Here is a 15,422-nt window from a genome sequence, read left to right on the forward strand (position 1 = left end):
AAACTCATGTGAGCTACTTTTCCAACTTTCCTGTGTTGTCTAAATACCAGAAAAGGGAGAAATCCAGTTTCCATTTTACAAATTTCATATATAGATCACTGCATCATATGGGCGTCACTTGCCAAATAGGAATTCTGAATTGAGGGAACATTTTGTAATTGTTCTTTGTTTTGACAGTGATTCCACAGCAGAGAACAAGCTGCAAGGGCAGGTTTTGCATTTAGAATGAAATTGAACATAATGGCATGATTCACTGGAAATGAAAGTTCATACAGAATTGTTGCTTCAGTAAATTTTTGCTTCCTGCTGAGGTAATCTTTGTTAACAGATTTCCTTTCCTATTAAATTATATTCATAGATTATTTTTTTCCCCTCAGCAGAATGAGCGGAATACAATTCCTTTAGCTGTCTGTCTGCTATTGTGTCCTGGTCACCTCCCACATGCCATGAAAATGTGATTTAGTAACTACATAATGCACATAGGTAGATTCTAGCTCTTTTGTAATTTGCAGCTGTTGAGAATATTGTGCTATTTATCACCACGGGAAGTATCAAAGCAGCACCAGAAAGACTTTTAGACTGAGCTCATAGGGTCCTTCTTTGTTCTTATCAATGGAGAAAACAACCTGATTCATGTAAGAATATCACTTTCCATCCCAAGCCTTTTTTGGCTGTGCAGACTGACAGCTTCGTGCCAGAACAAGTTTATTGTAAGCAGTGAGAGCCTCAGAACAGTGCAAGTTACTTGAAGACTCTGCTGTGAGTCTCTAGCATGGCATCCATCTGCTTGAGGTATTGTGTCCCTCCCATGTCATACCATCACCACTGGGATCAGAAATAAAATTTGGTCTTGTATGAAAGGGTAGTGCTGGGAGAGATTGTCTGTGGAAGGGTACTTTGCCCCTGGAATACACTTTCCAAGTCTCAAGGCAGTACCAAGCTGTTGGCTCTTCAAATGCGCTCCAGTTCCATTTCAGAAGGTATTGGTAGGTGAGGAAAGTGATTTCCTCAGTGTTTTAAAGATACATCCTTGTTGCTTGGATTCTTGTTGGCTTTTTTTTTTCAGAGGGTACGTGCTAAGCAATTTCTGAAAGCTTGGTCCATGTACAATGTCTTAAGTCAGGCATGATGAAAACTGAACTACACAAATCCTCTGGAAAAAATCTGTCCTGGCACTTACTCCCATGATTTCCACAATCCTTGTACCTGACCTGGGGCTGGTCATTTATCTTCTCCATGCTGCTTTAGTACAAAATGAGTTATCTTCCCTCATTTTGAGATGAAGGCCATGCAAATATATCCTCCTGTTTCTCCAGGTTTGCCTACTGAAGAAGTTACCACTAACAGCACCTTCCCTTGAGGGGACTTATTACTGCTGCTTTTCTGGGGCTGCCCAGACAGATTTGCTGACGGAAAGTTGTTTGCTGAGTTTTTCATATAATTGCTTTCTTTTAGTCACTGAGATCAACGTCCTTTCAGTCAGTGCTGATGGGTGATACTCGTTAAAAGAGACCTACAGTTAGTTTAAGCTAACTGAGGCTTTTTTATTAAGATAAATTAGGAAGTAACCATATGAGTAGCTCTACAAGGGGATGTCTGTAGCTCGCCTCCTCCCCCAAAAGAAGAAGCGGCTGAAAGTGTGTTTTGGTTTGGCCTGGATAAATGCCAGGGGCCCAGTAAAACCGCTCTATCACTCCCCTTCCTCAGCTGGACAGGGGAGAGGAAATATGATGAAAGGCTTGAGGGTCAAGACAAGGACAGGGAGAGATCACTCACCAACTACTGTCACGGACAAAACAGACTGAAATTGGGGAGAAAAGGAAATTTAATTTATCACAAATCAAATCAGAGTAGAATAGCGAGAAAGAAATCCAGATCTTAGAACACCTTCCCCCCACCCTTCCCTTCTTCCCGGGCTCAGCTTCACTCCTGTTTGTTTCCCTCCTCCCCGCAAGTGGCGCAGGGGGACAGGGAACGGGGGTTACGGTCAGTTCATCACATGTTGTCTCTGCCGTTCATTGTCCCTCAGGGGGAGGACTCCTCACACTCTTTCCCTGCTCCAGCATGAGGTCCCTGACACGGAAGACAGTTCTCCAAGAATTTCTCCAACACGAGTCCTTCCCACGGGCTGCAGCTCTCCACAAACTGCCCCAGTATGGGTCCCTCCCATGGGGTGCAGTCCTTCAGGAACAGGCTGCTCCAGCGTGGGTCCCCCACGGGGTCACAAGCCCTGCCAGCAAACCTGCTCCAGAATGGGCTCCTCTCTCAATGGGGCTACAGGTCCTGGCAGGAGCCTGCTCCAGCATGGGCTCCCCACGGGGTCACAGCCTCCTTCAGGCATCCACCTGCTCTGGTGTGGGGTCCCTTCCACGGGCTGCAGGTGGAGATTTGCTCCATCATGGACCTCCATGGACTGCAGGGGGACAAACTGCCTCACCATGGTCTTCATCACGAGCTACAAGGGAAGTCTCTGATCTGGCGTCTCGAGCACCTCCTCCCCCCTCCTTCTTCACTGACCTTGATGTCTGAAGAGTTGTTTCTCTCACATTATCTCACTCCTCTCTTTCAACTGCTGTTTTATCGCAGTTTTTTTTCCCCTTCTTAAACACATTATACCAGAGGCACTGCCACCGTTGCTGATTGGCTTGGCCTTGGCCAGCAGCAGGTCTGTCTTAGAGCCGGCTGGCACTGGCTTTATCAGACATGGGGGAAGCTTCTGGGAGCTTCTCACAGAAGCCACCCCTGTAGCCCCCTCACTACCAAAACCTTGCCGTGCAAACCCATAACAAAGTGGTAACCTCAGTGGGCAAAACTGGAGTAGGGAAAAGATGTGCATTCACTGACTTTAATCATTAATGTCTTTTAGTTCATTGGAAGGAAGGAGTGGGTACTAAAGGTTATTATTTAGATAAACGATCCAGAAGACAAGCATAAAAAAGACAGATATGCCGAGTGAAAGCAGAAACCCATTTCCCCAATCCATTAGCATTTTTAGTTTTAAACTATAAGGAGATTATCTAATATGTGACACAAGGATGACTGAAAAAATGTAGTCAGATGACTTTCTTGTTATTTAAAGGAAGATGTAGGTTGCAACGAAAATGAGCTTTTAAATTAGTGCTTTGTGCACATCACTGGTTAAAAACACACGATTATAAATCAGGATAGCATCATTGATCAAAGTCCCACAATATGGTACTTTGCATTTCCTATATGAAATTTATATAATCAAAGTTTCTGTGCCAAGAAATTTATGTCTCTATGGGAGACTTCACTCTATGCTGAATGCTGACCTTATCTAAGGAACACTTGTATTATATTGTCATTTGTAAGGCAGTTTTCATCAAAAAAATGTAAATATTTAACAGGGCACATTTCCTTTTTCCTATCTTCTTTCTCCTTTGTTGTTAATTGCTTAGCTTTAACATACCAATTGTAATTCTGTTCCCTGAAGATCAGTCTTTATTAGCTATTTAATTCTGACAAGGCAACTTTAAAATAAGAATACTTGGAAGTAGGAGTGACACTCCGGAATAAATACCTATGAATGCTTACACATTCAAAACAAAACAAAGCCTGTAAAATTAACAGTTACTGTTACTTTGTTAAAATCACCCTTTACTTATTTATTTAGCTATAAAAAGTGAAAACACTGGCAAGAATAAGTACTGTGCCACTCACACAGGAGCAATCGCACCAGTAGTAATGTGCAGTGTTACTGTTCATCCCACTGCTTACACTGTCTGTTTTATACATGGTGTAAGGTAATTGTTGTCAGGGACAGTTACTTTCCACCAGCAGCTTTTTCTAGCTCAGTGGGGTGCTCCTAGCAATTAACAAAAGTCTTACTGCATTTTTCCTGAGGCTTTGTTAAACATGCAAAATATGATATGTATCTGAGCCAAATAAAATGGAGTATTTTGAGGTCTTAATGGGGCTCTGGAATGTGAGGGACTGGCCACAGAGGATGTGGGTGAAGGTGAGGCTCCATCCAGGGGGTTGCCTAGAACGAGTCAGACAGCCCCAAGAATTACGACTGCCTCAACTAAGAAAAAAAGGAGGGTCATTGTCATAGGTGATTCCCTTCTGAGGGGAACAGAGGGCCCGATCTGCCGACCGGACCCATCCCACAGGGAAGTCTGCTGCCTCCCTGGGGCCCGGGTTAGGGATGTTGCGAAGAAACTCCCTGGTCTGGTGCGGCCTTCTGATTACTACCCCCTCTTGGTAATGCAGGTTGGCGGAGACGAGGTAGCAGAAAGAAGTGCCAAGGCCATCAAAAGGGACTTCAGGGCACTGGGGCGACTGGTTGAGGGATCAGGGGCGCAGGTGGTGTTTTCCTCCATCCCATCAGTGGCAGGGGACAGCACTGAAAGGGGCAGGAAAACTCACCTGGTTAACAGGTGGCTCAGGGACTGGTGCCATCGGTCAAATTTTGGCTTTTTTGATCATGGGGAGGTATACACAGCACCGGGCCTGCTGGCAACAAGTGGAGTTCAGCTATCACAAAGGGGGAAAAGAATTCTTGGCCACGAGCTGGCGGGGCTCATTGAGAGGGCTTTAAACTAGGTTTGAAGGGGGAAGGGGATATTGCCCAGCTCACTAGGGATGAGCCTAGGCTTAGAGTGCCAAGGCCAGGGGTGAGAATTGACAGCCCAGCTCAAGCGTGTTTACACCAATGCACGTAGTATGGCCAATAAACAGGAGGAGCTGGAAGCCATTATACAGCAGGACGGCTACGACTTGGTCGCCATCACAGAAACGTGGTGGGACAACTCGCATGACTGGCATGCTGGCATGGATGGCTACAGACTCTTTAGGAAAGACAGACCAACAAGGAGAGGTGGGGGAGTTGCTCTATATGTGAGGCAGCAACTGGAATGCATTGAGCTTGGCCTGGGGGCAAGTGAAGAAGGAGTTGAAAGCTTGTGGGTTAGAATTAAGGGACAGGCTCACACGGGTGACATTACGGTGGGTGTATACTACAGGCCACCCGACCAGGAGGAGGAGGTTGATGAAGCCTTCTACAGGCAGCTGCAAGCAGCCTCACAGTCACAGGCTCTGGTTCTCATGGGGGACTTCAACCACCCTGACATCAGCTGGGAAGACCATACAGCTAGGCAGGTGCAATCCAGGAGGTTCCTACAGAGCATCGATGATAACTTTCTGATGCAAGTGGTGGAGGAACCAACAAGGAAAGGCGCGCTGCTGGACCTTGTGTTAACAAACAAGGAGGGACTGGTGGAGGACGTGAAGGTTGGAGGTAGACTCGGCTGCAGTGACCATGAAATGGTCGAGTTCAGGATCCTGCGTGGAGGAAGCAGGGCGATAAGCAGGATCAAAACCCTGGACCTCAGGAGGGCTGACTTTGGCCTCTTCAAGGAGCTACTGGGAGGAATCCCGTGGGCCAGGGCTCTCGAAGGCAGGGGGGTCCATGAGTGCTGGTCGCTTTTTAAACAACACTTCTTCCATGCACAGGAGCAATGCATCCCCCTGAGAAAGAAATTTAGCAAAGGAGGAAGGAGACCTGCATGGTTAAACAAGGAGCTTCTAGCGGAGATCAGGCAGAAGAGAAAGGTGCATGGCATGTGGAAAGAGGGACAGACCACTTGGGAAGAGTACAGAAACGTAGTGAGAGCATGCAGGGATGCGACGAGGAAGGCCAAGGCTCACCTGGAATTGAAGCTGGCAAGGGATGTCAAAAACAACAAGAAGGGCTTCTTCAACTACATCAGCAGCAAAAGGAAGGCTAGGGACAACGTGGGGCCGCTGCTGAATGAGGCGGGTGTCCTGGTGACGGAGGATGCGGAGAAGGCAGAGCTAATGAATGCCTTCTTTGCTTCAGTCTTCAGTGCTAAGACTGGCCCTCAGGAATCCCAGGCCCCGGAGGTAAGAGAGGAAGCCTACAGAGAGGACGACTTTCCCTTGGTCGAGGAGGACTGTGTGAGGGATCGCTTAAGCGATCTGGATGTCCACAAATCCATGGGCCCCGATGGAATGCACCCACGAGTGCTGAGGGAGCTGGCGGATGTCATTGCTGAGCCACTCTCCATCATCTTTGAGAGGTCCTGGAAGACAGGAGAGGTGCCCGAGGACTGGAGAAAGGCCAATGTCACTCCAATCTTCAAAAAGGGCAAGAAGGAGGACCCAGGGAACTACAGGCCGGTCAGCCTCACCTCCATCCCGGGAAAGGTGATGGAGCAGCTTATCCTGGAGGCCATCATGAAGCAAGTGGAAGAAAAGAAGGTTATCAGGAGTAGTCAGCATGGATTCACCAAGGGGAAATCATGCCTGACCAATCTGATAGCTTTCTACGATGACATGACTGGCTGGGTAGAGGAAGGGAGAGCTGTGGATGTTATCTACCTTGACTTCAGCAAGGCTTTCGACACAGTCTCCCATGATATCCTCCTGGGGAAGCTGAGGAAGTGTGGGCTGGATGAGTGGTCGGTGAAGTGGATAGAGAACTGGCTGAATGGCAGAACTCAGAGGGTTGTCATCAGCGGCGCTGAGTCTAGTTGGAGGCTGGTGACAAGTGGTGTCCCTCAGGGGTCAGTACTGGGCCCAGTCTTGTTTAACTTCTTCATCAACGACCTGGATGAAGAGTTAGAATGTACCCTCAGCAAGTTTGCTGACGACACCAAACTGGGAGGTGTGGTAGATACACCAGAAGGCTGTGCTGCCATTCAGCGTGACCTGGATAGGCTGGAGAGCTGGGCAGAGAGGAACCTGATGAGGTTCAGCAAGGGCAAGTGCAGGGTCCTGCACCTGGGGAGGAACAACCTCATGCACCAGTACAGGCTTGGGGTGGACCTGCTGGAGAGCAGCTCTGCGGAGAGGGACCTGGGTGTCCTGGTGGACGACAGGTTAACTATGAGCCAGCAGTGTGCCCTGGCTGCCAAGAAGGCCAATGGGATCCTGGGGTGCATCAAGAAGAGTGTGGCCAGCAGGACAAGGGAGGTTCTCCTTCCCCTCTACACTGCCCTGGTGAGGCCTCATCTGGAGTACTGTGTCCAGTTCTGGGCTCCCCAGTTCAAGAAGGATGAAGAGCTACTGGAGAGAGTCCAGCGGAGGGCTACAAGGATGGTGAGGGGACTGGAGCATCTCCCCTACGAGGAGAGGTTGAGGGAACTGGGCTTGTTCAGCCTGAAGAAGAGAAGGCTGCGAGGGGACCTTATAAATGCCTACAAATATCTGAAGGGTGGGTGTCAGGAGGATGGGGCCAAGCTCTTTTCAGCAGTGCCCAGTGACAGGACAAGGGGCAATGGGCACAAACTGAGGCACAGGAAGTTCCGTCTGAACATGAGGAGGAACTTCTTCCCTCTGAGGGTGACGGAGCACTGGAACAGGCTGCCCAGGGAGGTTGTGGAGTCTCCTTCTCTGGAGATATTCAAGACCCGCCTGGACAAGGTCCTGTGCAGCCTGCTGTAGGTGACCCTGCTTCGGCGGGGGGGTTGGACTAGATGACCCACAGAGGTCCCTTCCAACCCCTACTATTCTGTGATTCTGTGATTCTGTGATTCTGTCTTTCTGGGATGACAGCAAACTTTGGATCTGGGAACTTACACTGTAACAATGATACCAGTTTATACATGTCGGTTGCCGTTCCACATCTTAATCTCAGTTCCTATAATGCATGATGTTACTGCTTGTAATATAGTATTAATTTAATGTACAGTTCCTGTTCAGGAACTCTGCTTACCTGACCATAATCAGAGTGCAGCAGTGGACTGTGCGTACCACATCTCTAGTTAAACACCATTCTCTCAAAGTACTTTGAAACAGCAACAATGATTTAACCCTGACAGACAAGATAGAGAAGTTCTCCCTCAGTTTAGACTGACATCTACAGCAGAGCCAGTCACCCTACTCTCTGCTTATAGTCAAATGCAGAGAAATAGTCACTTTTAGAGAAAAATCTCATCTAATCTATTTTAGACTTCTGCTTCAGGATGAGATGGACAGTGCCTTAGACTCTATTAACCTGATGGTTAGACCTCCACTGATTTAAAAGGGAGCCTTGCATGACTGGCTTAGATGCAGGCAACTGCATTGTAGATACCTAGAGAGGTGGGTCGTACACAAGGACAAGGCAGGGAAACAAAACCACATGCACATGAGCTTGAATAGCCTAATGTTTACACAGTTTGTGTCTGGCACATATCCGGCACTAGAAGCCACCCTAATCTACACCTACACCTGCTAACATCCCTTTCAAGTGACGACCATCTTTCAAAACTACAGTTTTGTAGCTACTTTAGGACGACCTCGATCTGCCATGCACTTGTCCAGGTAATACATTTGCTCATCCTTCTTCATGTTAACACCAGGACTTGTGGCATAATCCACCAAATCCACAATTTGATCTAAGTGAAACTAAGAAGCTTTTCAACTGGGCTGGATTAATTTTCTGATTCAGCTACAGAAAGAGCAAGTTAGCAATGGGAAAGGGAAGAAAACTGTTCCTTCTAATGGCAGCACAGACTAAGATCACCCTAAACCAGTTATGAAACTACACTGTTAGCAGATGACAAAAAATCATTGTGTCAGGGTAGCCAGCTGTTAGGACTGTTATTTCCCATGCTGCTTTAAAGGAGAATTCATTACTCTAACAACTACAGCTGCTCCTTCTGTTGCCCAGTCTGTAAGCATTTGCACCTGTGCCCAATATGAAATAGGTTTTGAAGAACAGGTGAAAACAGGAACAATTACAAAAGCCCTTTTTGTGTAATTACATTGTTTGTCATGAAAGGGTTTGTCTTTTTTGCTCTCTTGAACATTTTTGCAAAAAATAGCATACTAATAAGTAAGCTAACATTAAGAACAAAGCCCTGCACAACTGGATATGTATGTGTATGCATAAGGAGCTGGCTGGTTCTGTACAGCCTGAATTTTCTTGTCCTCAGTGGAAATTTCCTCCTTGCTTACTGCTGGCAAAGGTAGGATATCTATTTTTAGGACAGCCCACATTTGTCTGTACTTTCAGAGTGGTGGTGTTAAGCTGCAGCCCATTCCTGCACATAAGCATGGGAAAACACACACTTAAAATGAGGTACATGTTAGTATCGTTTAGAATATTATGATTACAGAAATCAACTGAAGAGATAGTTTTATTCTTCATCTTATAATTGCAGCAGTAAATTCTTAACTGCAGGTGCCATATTTTCATTAAGTGTTTAAATAAATCCTCACAATATGGGGCCCTGATCCTTGATGGGGGACTCCAGCAGCACCGTAATGAAAAAGAAACAACAAGAGTAAGTAACTGTGCCCTTGCTTATAAACGATGCCAAGATGTTTGTTTGAATTCCTAGCTCTTCAGTTAATCCTGAGTCCTGCATGTGAGTGGTTCCAGTTCTAAGACCTGTTACCTATGCAGTGATACTACTGCCTGGTTTTGAGTCTGCAGATGAAAGTAAGCTTGAAAGGAAGAGAAGCATACCGGCAATTAGACCGACCTCCCCCCCCCTCGCCCCCAGCAGAGAGGGTAATCAAATGTATAGTAATACATGGCAGTAATGATGCTGTTACCTGTCTACCGATATGCAAGTCTCATTTCCTTCTTTGGCATTCACAGCAGTAGAACAACACAGGCTATGTGATCCTTACGTTGCTTTGTAAATTAATCGCAGCTTCTTTCCATTTCAATTTCAGTATTGATCTAACGTGTTTGAACACAGGATCAAAGACCAGATGCAACTGAGTTCCAGTCCTGATGTAGTAACGTCCTCTGTGCAGCCTTGGGCAAGTCACTTAATCTTTGAATTTTTAGGGTTCAAATTTTGTTATGTAAAATAATTATACTGATGTTATGGTGTTAATTTGAGCCACATTAGTGATGGGAGAAGTGTTTAGACATTCTTTGTAAAGGATGGTGAAGAAGAAGGGTGCTAGGTAATAAATGTTATTAGAGATACATCTAAGCAGCAAAATTCAGATACTGAACCTAACCTGGGTGTCCCTACAGATGAAAGAGCACTGGGATTTAGGGTTCAGTATGACCTCGATTATTTTTTTTTTATTCACAGAAGCAAGCAGTTGACCTGTTTTGTTAGAGGTGGGGAATTTCTTATTCTTTCATCACTTTCACATGCCCAAGTTCAATTGCTTTTTCCCATCAGCAGAAAAGGTCGTTCTCATTACAAGACAAAGAGTGCAAATTGGATGCATCCAATTTGCATATTTGACTATGCGAATAAACACACTTCTAATTTTTCTTCCCAAGTACTGACCTCTGAGTCAAATAGAATTTATTCTACTTGAAGCTGAAAGTGAACTTCTATACAATAAAGATGATTGGTTGTCACAGGGCATCTGACATATTTTATCTAATTGTGAATCCAGATATTTGCTAGCAGACAGAAAGCAAGAATGAAAAATGAGAAGTCAGCCTAGATTCCAGTTTTTTTGTAGAAACAGAGGTGATTAAGCAAAATTATTAGACCTGTTCAAGGCCAACATCAAAAATTGTTTTAAAGACCAGTGTTTAAGACTGATGTTACCAGCAGCCCCTTGATGCAGACTGGGAAGGTAGCCATGGAACAATCCCAACCTCCAGCAGTAAGGAAATAGAAATTCAAGGTCACTTGCAAGCTGAGATGCTTTAAATAGCACATTTCAATGCTTGTGTACATTCTGGACTGACCATAGGTTCTTATAGTACCAAGGATTGTCCTTTTATTAGGTAATCACTGTGACTGATTATCCAATGAGAAAAATCTTGCCATCATTACATGTGACAGACAATATACTATTATTCTGCAATAGAATTTAAAAAAATTGTTGCATTTTGTTCTTTAGTAACTACATTGAATAAAGGTGTGATCCAGTGTTACCCTCCAGTTCCTTCAAAAATAATTACACACTAAAAACTGTAATACATCAAAAATTTAATTACATTAAAAGTGCTTACTAATCTTTTGTTATTACTCTATTTAATCTTGGCATCTGCATGCCATCCATTAATTTATTTCTGTAGAAACTATAGGTCATACTGTGAAGTTCTTATCATATTTCTATGTAGTCAAAGCTCCCATTTTTTTTTCAGTGTATCTTCAGTGAAGACATTGATTTGGGGTACATGGTTTTGTACATGCAGTGATGTGTCTGAAAGAGGAAGATAACTAAGATAATGCTTTAGTTTATGTATATTTCAGATTTATACATAGTATTTTTTCAGTTTATAATACTTAAACTTATTAGTTCTTGTATTTAATTCAAGCAGACGTTTAAATATTTCCTTCATGTTAAAATAAAAGAGTTTATTTGGGGCACAGGCTTCAGGGCTCTTCTTAAGTAAATAAAATATAAACTGCATAATAAAATGATATACTGAAGAGACATTGTAACAGAAATTAAACTATATTTTTCTTTCTTTTATATACATACTCACACAAAGTCATATGAAAGAATACTATACACTGCTGCTGCTTCTTTATAAAGGCAAAAATACCATTTTCAGAAAAGTCAATAGACAGTGATCTTGTAGGAAAAAAGGTAATACCAATACCTTGATACAAATTAGTAAACTTGACCTGCTGACATTGTGCATAAGTATTTCTTATGCAGGAAGAACTATCTGAAAATTATGGTCTATAGTTATTTCTTGACTCATGAGGATCACGCATGTGCAGAGCAAAAGGACAAGATAGTTTCTCACATTTTCTATTATTTTCAGTACTAAAAATGGCATGGGCCAGACAGAACATATTTGTGATTTTTTTGAGTGTACAATGTAGCTCACAGCATTTCTCTCGAACAGTGGTGTGGCTGGAGTAGCTCCTTCTGCTCAGTTATATCGTTCCTTCTGCTATGTGAACACAGAATGAACTGGATCAGAGAATTCATTCCGATTATTTTTTTTAAATTTTGCTAGGTTGTTTTCTCCAGGTCTGTCTGACCATGTATTGCTGTGTCAATGCTGCTGAAGGCTGCGCTACAGCCTGAGAGGTGCTTGCTTGGGTACTTTTTTGAAGTGCTAAAACGAAATCCTCACTTGGGTTTTTTGGAAGCTTTATGGAGATTATTAGCCTGCAGTAATATAAAAATCAATTAGATGTAGGGAACTTGGAGTTGCACAGTGTCTGCTGCAGGATTACTTCACAAGTGCCAAATCATGATAAATTTTGTAACTCAAACAGACAAAATAGTTTTTGATTCAGTTATTCTGTAAGATTCTTTAGGCCACAGAGAAGGGATTTGAGGCTGCCTTCAGAGCTATTTGACAGCAAAGCTGATGTTCCCTCAAACCTGTCACGACTCAAGGCATGACCATAAAATATGAAGAGTAGAAGGATGTACCAGCAGACCCTGCTGGTAGGAACCGTATTGAAGATGGGAGTCGGTGGTGGGGATGTCAGACAGCGGAAGGGAAGGGATACGTTTGGCATTTCAGCCATTGAAAAACTGTATCTCACTAATGTGCTGCTAGCGTTTTACTGCGGTGTGTGGGCTGAAGAGGACTTGGAAAGCTCACTGCTGTCTAAGGTGCTACCTCTACCACTACAACAGAAAATCCAAACATGTACCCTAACATACAGAGTTATTTAGTACAACTGCAGTGTTGAACAACGGTTTCATTCACAGATTTGCTGGCAGCCTGAATGCATGCAAGACTAAATGTCACCTTCATAATAGAGTTGAAGAGTGAGGAAGACCCATCTAAGAGAGGTTATTCGTTTCTTACTTTGTTGCTGATATCCAGGTGTTAATACACAATGAAGTTATAGGTCTGAAGTTATATTATATTTATGCTAATTCTAGGAGCATGCAACTCTAAATGGACCAAACCATGCTGTGGGCAGATATGATGATATCTGGCCAGTGTATGCCCACAGTAACGGCACTTGGATGCCCACAATGATAACAGGACAGAGTACGGCATGGGGAGGTAGGTGGCTGTCAGGCTACAGAAACAGCATTCAGTGCAGGCATGACTACATAAATAGTGAAACTGTCATATGCTATGCAGCATTACTGGTACTTCAAAGAAAGCTACATCCTATGCAATACTGTATCAGTGACTACAAACTGCAGAGTTATTTCCTGTGGTTTGTTGTGTTTACTGTTCAGGATGAAGTGACTCCTTTGTATCCAGGTTTCCCATTATGCCTTCTGTAGGCTTTTAATGTATGTTTAGCTTTTGGCTTTTCTAACGCTCTTCACCGAAGTGAGAGGCTAGGTGCAGCTAGGTTTAAATTCTGAGTGATGTCCAATTTGCCACTACCAGTCCAGTCGCGTTTAATATGTATATTAAACTACCACGATTCTGGATACACTAATAGCAGTCTGCACCTTCAGTCCAGTCGTGCTCATGAACTGGCACGGCCGCGTTTGGTCACGTTCAGTGAGAAACTGTGACAACTGGCTACTTAAACAGTGCAGTTTTATTTGTGCAACAGGTATATAGGGTTTTTGAATTGCCGGTGATAGTGACTGTCTGCAAGAAAGCATGTGCAAATACAAAACGCGTGAAAAGGTTATAAATAATACAGCCTGGCTATAAACATTAGGGAGTAACTATTCCTGAGAAAAGCGCTTAGTTTAAGTCTCACCCAAGGCGTCCCAAGGGGGGGAGAGCAAGGCTCAGCCCATCGGCCAATCCCGGCTGTCGGAGGCAGTCTGAGGTGGAGTTTCCCTGGACTTGCTCACATTGTTATCTTCATTTTCTCCGAAGATCTACGGTGTTACCTTCTTCTCCTCCGAAGATCATCTTCTCCGAAAATCTACAGTGTTATCTTCTTCGAAAATCCCCCATGTCCCTGGTTATTTTTATATCCTTTCTACCTTTAAGGTGGAGTTTGAGTGACTGTAGTCATACATATCTTTTATTATGATTGGTGTAAAATTCTCTCACTTCACATTTAAAGGTATAGTTTACAAAAAATTGAGAGCGCAGACTCGAAGAGGGGTGGTCGCACCTCAGAGGTGGGTAGCCTTCGGGATGGAGGTGTGTTTTGGTATTAAAATGATATTAAAACGAGCAAAGTTCACGAGAGGGTAGCACTTTGGCAAGGTTTTGAAAACCTGTTGGCTTAGGGGGCCAGATGAGCTGCTTATCAGTTCTAGAGAACCATTTCTTCCCGCTTTATCATCATGGAGCAGGGCCACGGAGTCTCCACTCCGTTCCGTCCTCTATGGTTTGTTGCAGGGAGTTGCTGTGTTAGTGGATTCCTCGCATGCCTGCTGCAGCTGTGTCCCATCCTCAGAGCTCCTTTTGATTTCATGCTTTTCCTCAATGGGTGAACACTGCTACGTTTTTCATATAAACCTTAATTTTCAGATGTAAAACCTTAATTTTACTAATAATTCTGCAGTGGCTTAGGTGGAGGTTCCTGGTGGGTCCAGTCAGAGGCCTACTGGGACATTCAGGACCCTGACAGCCTGCCCCAGGGAATGGGCTAAGTATGGTCTATGCTTGTACTTAGTCTGAATGTACTTTGAGAGATTCTAGGTGTCCCAAGGAACACAGGAGGACAGAACTGTGTCTTTTGGTGTCTGATAAGCGTCTGCCTAGTTTGAGTTGGCTTCAGGAAGAAGGGCTGACCTTTATGGGATATTTTTCTCTTGTGATTTTATTAGTCTACTTTTTAAGTGTGGCCCGGCATTCAAGGCACATTCCTTGGCAACAGCCTCTCTACACGAGTCAGAATAGGTGGAAGTCAAGAAAGCAGATAACAGATGAGAAGTGTGTGGACAGTAGCATCTAGAAAAACCTTGGATTTGGAGGGTTTGTAGCACAGCTGCATGCTTTACTGTATGTTGTGTAGATTGACCTTTCCTCTTGCCCAGGCCAAGGGCTACAGCTGGCTATAAAATTGAAAAAAAAACTAAGCAGATGCAGTGTGATAGTGATTTTCAAATGGGTGCCTTTTGGAATAGAATAAAGCTGTGTCGGGGGAAGTTCAGACTGGGCGTTAGAAAAAGGTTTTTCACTGAGAGGGTGGTCAGTCACTGGAACAGGCTCCCCAGGGCAGCAGTCATGGCACCAAGCCTGTGAGAGTTCAGGGAGTGTCTGGATGATGCTTTTAGTCATATGGTTTAGTTTTAGGTAGTGCTGCTGGGAGCAGGGAGTTGGACTAGGTGATCCTTATGGGTCCCTTCCAACTTGAGATGTTCTATGATTCTATGTGACTCACCACATGTAAAACATGGTCACATATCATATATGTGCCTTGTAGCATAGACATATATGGAACATTCAGCATGGGGTATCTCTGCAGTTGCAGCCACTGGCAGGGTGGGTATAATTTGAATCTAATGTGTGGCTCACAGGACCTAAAATTGGGAGGATGAATATTTGTTAAAGAGTTGAATGAATCACAACCTATTCCTTGCTCTATCCTCCCACCTTCAAGACAGTATTAATCTCTGGAGTCTTCCATTCAAATACTTAGATATAATCAAACATTTAAAGTCACTAGAGA

This window comes from Opisthocomus hoazin, chromosome 4 (genome assembly GCF_030867145.1).
Source record: "Opisthocomus hoazin isolate bOpiHoa1 chromosome 4, bOpiHoa1.hap1, whole genome shotgun sequence".
Lineage (NCBI taxonomy): Eukaryota > Metazoa > Chordata > Aves > Opisthocomiformes > Opisthocomidae > Opisthocomus > Opisthocomus hoazin.